We start from the raw sequence: 8206 nt of genomic DNA on the forward strand, positions 1-8206 counted from the left end.
TCCAGGATCCCCTCTATCAATCATCTGTACAGAGAAACCGGTTGGAAATTGCATCCAATGAAGGAAATATTGCTTCGCGGGAGGCCCAGCTTTGGCTAAGTAAAGCTCCTCTGCATTATACGGGTCTACATTGAGCCACTAATGCAGTGCGGACTGCATGAGATGGCAGTGTAAGGTCAAATCCTCTCTTGTTTTGGCTCCATCTGTCTTTCCTGGAGGAAAGGGAGCGGAGTCTCTCTTTACCTGTATTTTTCGGGAAGCGAACAGGAAAAGGCGGGTTTTCCCGAACGGCGCGGCTCTAATTGAGCGGGAACGAGTTAATTGCGTCCCTTTGCGAGGCGCTGGAAGGAGGCCAGCCTTTGCAGAGGTGGGCTTGGAAAGGAAGGGAAGGAAGGGGAAGGGAGAAAAAAAGGAAGGAAGGAAGGAAGGAAGGAAAGAAAGAAAGAAAGGAAAGGAGGGAGGAAATAACGAAAGAAAGAAAGGAAAGAAAGAAGGGAAGGAAGGAAGGAAGGAAGGAAAGAAAGAAAAGGAAAGGAGGAAAGAAGGAAAGGAAGGAAAGGAAGGAAGGGGGAAAGAAGGAAGGAAAGAAGAAAAGGAAGGAAGAAAGGAAGGAAAAAAAGAAAGAGGAGAAGGGGTAAAAGAGTGGGTCGAGATTATTTAAAAAATAATAAAAACATCTCCCGGTATGGCGCAATTGGCGTTGACCAGTCCTGCCCTGTGTTTGCCCACACGAAGGGAGAGCAGGCACCGTCACCCGGCCATTCTAGAACCTCCAGAGCTCAAGGCTGTGGGATCCCGGGAGTTGCAGTTTCCCCAAGGTGTTTCCGTCGCTTTCCCTTCCCCGAACCGCTGAAGGCACAGAGAGTCGCGCTTTCGATAGTTAAAGGAGCAAAGAAAACCCCGTCGGTTGCAACGAATTTGCACAAACACTGAGCTTTGTTTCCTATGTGGCGCTACTCCCGCTTCTCTTCCGTAGTGGGAATGAGAACAGCTCATTTTCTCCCTTCTCCCTTCCTTCCTTTTTTACTTTCCTCCTTCTTTTTCCCCCCTTTTGCCAAAAGAGGGTAAAACAATGTCCTCAATTGAGCCTTACTCCCCTCCCTTTCCTTTTCCCCTTCCCTCCTTCCTGTCCCCGCTTCTTTCTCCCCTCCTCTTTCCTTCACCCCTTCTTTCCTTCTTTCTTCCACTCCTTCCTTTCCTTCCTCCCTCCCTCCTTCTTTCCTTCCCTCTTTCCTCACCCTTCCTTCCTTCTTTCTCTCTCTCTCTTCCTCCCCCTTCTTTCCTTTTTTCCTTCTACTGGGAGCAGTTTAAGTCTGCATTATGTGGCCAGTGTAGACCCTTTAATGCAAATCCGACCAAAATTAGAGGAAAGATGTATGGATCCTTCTCTTTCTTTCTTTCTTCTCCTTTTTTCTCTTCATTCCCTTCATGCCCTTCCTTCTTTCTTTCCTTTCTTCCCTTGTTTCTTTCACACAGGGCCAAAATAGAGAAAACTTTTACTTCCTCCATTAATTCATTTTCCTCCTTCCCTCCCCTAATTCCTTCCTTCCTCCTTCTTTCTTTTCCTCCTCCTTCCCCCCCTCTTTCTTCACCCTTCCTTCCTTCTTTCTTTCCCTCCTTCTTTCCTTTCCTCCTCCCTTTTTTCTTCCTTCCCTCTTTCCTCATCTTTCTTTCTTTCTTCCCTTCCTTCCTTCTCCTTTCTTTTCCTCCTCCCTTTTGTCTTCCTTTCTTCTTTCCTCACCTTCCTTCCTTCTTTCTCTCTCTTCCTCCCCCTTCTTTCCCTTTTCCTTCTACTCGGGCCAGTTTAAATTATGTGGCCAGTGTAGACTCTTTTATGCGAATCCGAACTGCCTTTGCCATTATAGGGCGGATTGGCAGCCTATATCCAGGCTGTTCACCTCGGTTCTCTCGTTTGTTCCTTTTTTTCCCCGTGTCAGGAGCGACTTGAGAAACTGCAAGTTGCTTCTGGTGTGAGAGAATTGGACGTCTGCAAAGACGTTACCCAGGGGGTGCCCCCAGTGTGTTACCATCCTGTGGGAGGCTTCTCTCATGTCCCCGCAGAGGAGGGCTCACCCAACTCCCTTGATTTGAACCTAAAAGTGATGGAGACATTTGTGGGCCTCCGCAGTTCAAGTGGGGTCAAACTGCATTAAATCTACAGCGTGGACGCACTCACGAAACGAAAACAGCTGGAGGGAGGGGGGTGAATATATTTCCTAAGGGAAGGGATACCCCTATCTTAGCTCCCGTTAAGCGGCTGAAGAGAAGAAGGAGACCCCAAACATTGGGAAATCCCCGCGCCAAAAAGGAAGACTCCAGGAAGAATACCTTGATCCATTTATCTACAGGAGAAATAGACACATCTATCCGCAAATATACATCAAGGTGGAGATATACAATAGCCTGTTATTTTCTCAGGGTCCCTTGAGGAACAACACCCACGTTCTCGACCCAAATGGGTTGAGAGTTGAGACAGAAGTTGGAACTCCTCAATGGCCTGCCTCTGGGCCAATCCAGCCTGGAAAAGAGTTGTTTGGAAGGGCCTGGATTGATCGATATTGGTTCTTATCAGGAGCCCTAACTCTCCCACTCGGGGAAAAGGACCTTGAGAAAGATGTTGTCGAAACCAAAGCTAACCTAACTCTGATAGGCCCCCGCTAGATACACACACACACACACACACACACATATTTGTCGCCTTTTCCAAAATGTCAACAGAACGGGAATTCTTCCCATTGTAGAGATGAAAGTTTACAAATAATGATTTTAATAATAATAATAATAATAATAATAATAATATCACACAGTCCTAGACGCTTGGGAAGTGTTCGACTTGTGATTTTGTGATACGAAATCCAGAATATATATCTTCTTTGCTGTGTTTTCGTGTCATAATAATAATAATAATAATAATAATAATAATGTTTTTGGGTTGCTGTAAGTTTTCCGGGCTGTATGGCCACGTTCCAGAAGCATTATCTCCTGACGTTTCGCCCATTTCTATGGCAAGCATCCTCAGAGGTTGTGAGGTTTGTTGGAAACTAAGCAAGGGAAGCTTATATATCTGTGGAAGGTCCACAGTGGGAGAAAGAACTCTTGTCTGTTGGAGGCAAGTGTGAATGTTGCAATTAATCACCTTGATTAGCATTGTAAAGCCTTGGGATAGCTTGTAGCAAGCCATTTAGGGAGTCCCTTTAGGGAGATGTTGGCGGGATATAAATAAAGTTGTTGCTATTATTATTATTGTTATTAGAAACACAACAAGGTGAGTCCACAGCAGACACTCTGCTGGCTGTTGTATTGGATCACACGTCGGACACTTCCCAAGTGTCCAGGACTATTATTATTATTATTATTATTATTATTATACTGACACAAAAGCACAGTATGTCACAGCAAACGAGATCTATATGCTGGATTTCGTATCACAAAATCACAAGTCGAACACTGCCCAAGCGTCAAGGACTGTGTAATGTATAATGTATAATAATAATAATAATAATAATAATAATAATAATAAGGCATCCATTATGCACCTGTGGCTGATTCGGGTCCTGAATCTCAAGAGTGCCAGTCAACAGCCGATCTCAAAAAAGGGAATCCAAACTAGATCCACGGAAACCCTGGGATTGAATGGTTATATTGTTCGTTTTCCCTCTCTCTCTGACACATCGATTCCCTTGTTTATCAGCTCGATGGTCCCGCTGCAGACCGGAGGTTTCAAAAACAGCCTTAAACTACTACTGTGAAGACCACACAGCCATATAACCCAGAAGATCAAGGTAGAAAATCCCTCAATATCTGCTTGGAACTGGGTTATCAGAGTCCACACTGCCATATAGTCCAGTTCAAAGCAGATAACGTGGGATTTTATTCAGCTGAATGGAAGGGGCCTGGGTTGGAATCCCTGCCTGGGAGCACCGCACTCTCTCGGGGATAGATCCACACTGCTTTATATCCCAGGATCTGGTCCCAGATTATCTGGCAGTGTAGCCTCATATAATCCAATTCAAAGTATTTAATCTGGGATATAAGGCAGCGTGGATCCAGACAGATTCAGATGCGAAGACAGGCTGGGAAGCAACCAGGCTTATTGTTTTGTTTTTTGAGAGCCTTTCGAGTCCCAACTCAGCCCTGTTAACGCGCTGTGTGACTTTGGACGAGTCACACTCTCTCAGCCTCAAAGGGAAAGCCATCCAAAGAGGGCGGCGGTTAGGCGCAAACGACTACGACGGCAACACAATCGACTTGGATGGATAGGACAGCACTGAGTCTTAGTTTAATACTGATGGGGCTAATATGGTCTAGCAGCGCTTTCGATGTTTCCCGTTCGTTTCCGAGGCTCAAACACAACCCGGACTTAGAAAGAAGCGCCACTTCCAAGGCACACCTGAACCGCCTGGTACTTTGAGAGAGGAAATGCAACACAGTACTGCTGTTCTTCAACAGGTTGTTCAATCAGTGGAAGGCAAACCGCAACAGCACCGTTTGGCATGTTCCTCTTCTGCCACACTGGAGAATGAACGCGGTTTGACCCCTGCTCAATGTGATGTTTTGCAGAGGTCTTCTCTGCCTAAAAGCCCTTCCACACAGCCTTATATCCCAGAATATCTGCTTGGAACTGAGTTATCTGAGTCCACACTCAATGTGGGATGTCCTGCCTTGATATTCTGGGATGCAGGGCTGTGTGGAAGGGCCCCCTGAATATCAAGGCAGAATATCCCACATATCTGCTTTGAACCGGGTTATCTGAGGGCCCTTCCACGCAGCCCTATATCCCAGAATATTAAGACAGAAAATCCCACAATATATGCTTTAATCAGGATTTTTTGAGTCCACACTCAGATAATGTGAGACTTTCTGCCTTGATACTCTGGGATGTAGGGCTGTGTGGAAGGGCACCCAGAATATCAAGGCAGAAAATCCCACGATATCTGCTTTGAACCGGGTTATTTGAGGGCCCTTCCACACAGTCCTATACCCCAGAATAGCAAGGCAGAAAATACCACAATATCTGCTTTGAACCGGGTTATCTGAGGGCCCTTCCACACAGCCCTGTGCCAGAATATCAAGGCAGAAAATACCACAATATCTGCTTTGAACCGGGTTATCTGAAGGCCCTTCCACACAGTCCTGTATCCCGGAATATCAAGGTAGAAAATCCCACAATATCTGCTTTGATCTGGATTTTCTAAGTCCACACTCAGATAATGTGGGATTGTCTGCCTTGATACTCTGGGATGTAGGGCTGTGTGAAAGGGCCCCCTGAATATCAAGGCAGAAAATCCCACCATATCTGCTTTGACCTGAATTTTTTGAGTCCACACTGCCATATATTCCAGTTCAAAGCACATAATGTGGGGTTTTATTCAGCTGTGTGGAAAGGGCCACAGAGAGCTGTTGCCTCCCCAAACTACAAACTCTCAGGACTCCAGAGGTAGTTAAAACAGGGTCAATCCGCTTATAGGGGTGGGAGACCCCCTCCCACCCCTATAAACTCTAGTGAGGACCCAGATCGAAGCCGGCTTCTTTCTCCGACTTGTAGAGTTTGAGGGACAACCAGAGAGGCTTTCTTCCAGTCCGAAGAAAGTTGGGCATGGCTGAAATGCGGGAAAAGTTGGGCATCTTCCATCTGTGGGTGTCCCCTCAATAGAAACCCTCCGGAAAGGAGTGGAGAGGCAGGTGCCCCCGCCACGCAAGCCCCACGTGTCCCCTCCCACGGGGAGGAAAAGGACAAGGACTGAAAGCACCGCCCAAGAAGCAAACTTGCCCCGTTTCAGGAAACAGAAAGGGAAGAGGGCTGCTGATGGAGTTGGGGGCGCCATCTATTTACCTACTGCTCCCGGTCTCTGCTCCAAGCCGAGGGTCCCGGCTCTTGGGCAAGTGGGAAGGGTGGCCCTTCGGCTTCCTTCGGAGATGGAGAGGCTCTCCCTCGCCTTGCCTCTTGCTCCGGAGGAAGAAGAGGCAGGCCAGCGCGGACTGAGCGGACGCCTTCCCGGGGCCGCCTCCTTATTTCAAGCCCGGCTCTCCCTCCCTTTCCCCCCTTGCCTTTCCTCCCCGCCCTCCCCTCCCTGAGCATGCGCACTGGGGTGCTTTCCCAAACTGGGGAACTCGGGCTCTCGCCTTCCTTCCTTCGCTCCCTCCAAAACAACAACAACAACAGGGGCGCCCAGAAGCCAAGCCCTCTTTGGGAACTTCCACATAGCCATATAACCCAGAATATCAACACCCACATTATCTGCTTTGAGCTGAGATATCTGAGTCCACACTGCCATACTATTCAAAGCAGATATTGTGGGATTTTCTGCTTTAATATTCTGAGTTGTGTGGAAGGGCCCTTTGACACCTTTTCCAGGGTCGGATCCGATCATTGCAATCCTTCTTAATATTATAATGTAATGCTTGTTGACTAAAAGGTTGCAGGTACGAATCCGGGGAGCGGCGTGAGCTTCCGCTGTCAGCCCCAGCTTCTGCCAACCTAGCAGTTCGAAAACTTACAAATGTGAGTAGATCAATAGGTACCGCTCCGGCGGGAAGATAACAGCGCTCCATGCAGTCATGCCGGCCACATGACCTTGGAGGTGTCTACGGAGAACGCCGGCTCTTCGGCTTAGACATAGAGATGAACACCAACCCGCAGAATCGGACACGACTGAACTTCATGTCAGGGGAAAACCTTTACCTTTACTAATGCAATATAATACTACTAATAATATGATATATTTATATTACCTGTAATATTACCAATAATATTACAATATAATGGTATTGTACAATATAGTAATTATATATAATATATCATACTGATATTGTACTATGCTAATAATATAATATATTGTATATTATATAATATATTGTATGTATGTGTGTGTGTGTGTGTGTATATATATATAGTAACATATAATACTGATATTGTACTATGCTAATAATATAATATATTGCATAATATAATATATTATATGTATATGTATAGTAAACCTCTCTGAGTCCCCTTCGTGGTGAGAAGGGTGACATATAAATGTCGCAAATAAGTAAATAAAGGGTCCCAGAGTATATGGTGTTGATCTGTGTTCTATTGCTTCTTGTACTGTTTGTAAAGGGGCGATAAGAGCCTACAATGCTAAAGTTGGAAGCGACCCCAAGGGTCATCCAGTCCATCCTCATTCTGTCATACAGGAAACGCACAATCAAAGCACCCCCGACAGGTGGCCATCCAGCTTCTGTTTAAAAGTCTCCAAAGAAGAAGCTTTCAGCACACTTTATGATAGAGAGTCCCACTGTTGCATTGCTCGCGCGGTCAGGAATTTCTTCACAATCTCTGAGGATGCCTGCCATAGATGTGGGCGAAACGTAAGGAGAGAATGCTTCTGGAGCATGGCCAGACATCCCGGAAGACTCACAGCAACCCAGTTCTTCCTAAAGTCCAAGTGGACTCTCCTTTCCTCTCCCTGAACTATTCTAATGCTGATAGTCTTTAGGTTATATTGCATTGTTTTTAGCACGGTTTCCACTCTGTTAAAAGGAAAAACAGCACACAAATCTGTCTATACACATAATGAAAGTAGAAATGTGTTAAATACGTATGTGTGTATGCAGCCCAAGGTGTCCACTTACACAGCCAGCCTCCCGCCTCCACAAACAGCTATAATCCACAGTGCTGAAGAGTCACCGAAAGCCCCCCTTCAAGGACATTGCAGGTTACAACAGCCCCCATGAACATGTCCAACCCCCCGAAGAATGGCCTCCCCAAACACCATACTGCCCACCACCCAAGTGAAAGCTTTCATTCGGGGACAATTTCACCCTAGATGTTCTGTTTTTCCTCCAGAATGGGCATCCTAGGGTTCCTTATTCTTTCCATTGCTTCGGAATTTTCATGACCTCGCCCACTGCCTCTCCCTTAACCCTTTCTTACCCTTTCCTATGACACACAGTAAACAGGGATTGATCAGCAGGGATGAACAAGAGGTTTGGGAAGAATTGACTTTGATTTATAGGAGTTGTAGTTCACCTACATCCAGAGAACACTGTGAACCAAACCAAACGGATGATGGCATGACCCAACATGACCCAACATGACCAACTTTGAATATTGCCAGGGTTTGGGACGGATTGACCCATGATTATGGATCTTGTAGTTCACCCACATTCTTATGCATTTTCAAATGGGAGCATTCATACAAAACAAAAGCAAAGACTGGCTTCT

At 46.2% G+C, this 8206-nt stretch overlaps 1 protein-coding gene across 1 annotated transcript in view; it reads right to left on the reverse strand.

The window, feature by feature from the left end:
• Positions 1 to 5999, reverse strand: part of OSR1 (odd-skipped related transcription factor 1) — a 29133-nt gene extending 23134 nt beyond the window's left edge. Inside the window, exon 1 of the mRNA XM_060787250.2 lies at positions 5834 to 5999. The gene's annotated coding sequence lies outside the window, so the exon portion shown is untranslated. The remainder of the gene's footprint in view (positions 1 to 5833) is intronic.
• Between the last annotated feature and the right edge of the window lie 2207 nt (positions 6000 to 8206).

Source organism: Anolis sagrei, chromosome 1, assembly GCF_037176765.1.
Source record: "Anolis sagrei isolate rAnoSag1 chromosome 1, rAnoSag1.mat, whole genome shotgun sequence".
In the NCBI taxonomy this organism is placed as follows: domain Eukaryota; kingdom Metazoa; phylum Chordata; class Lepidosauria; order Squamata; family Dactyloidae; genus Anolis; species Anolis sagrei.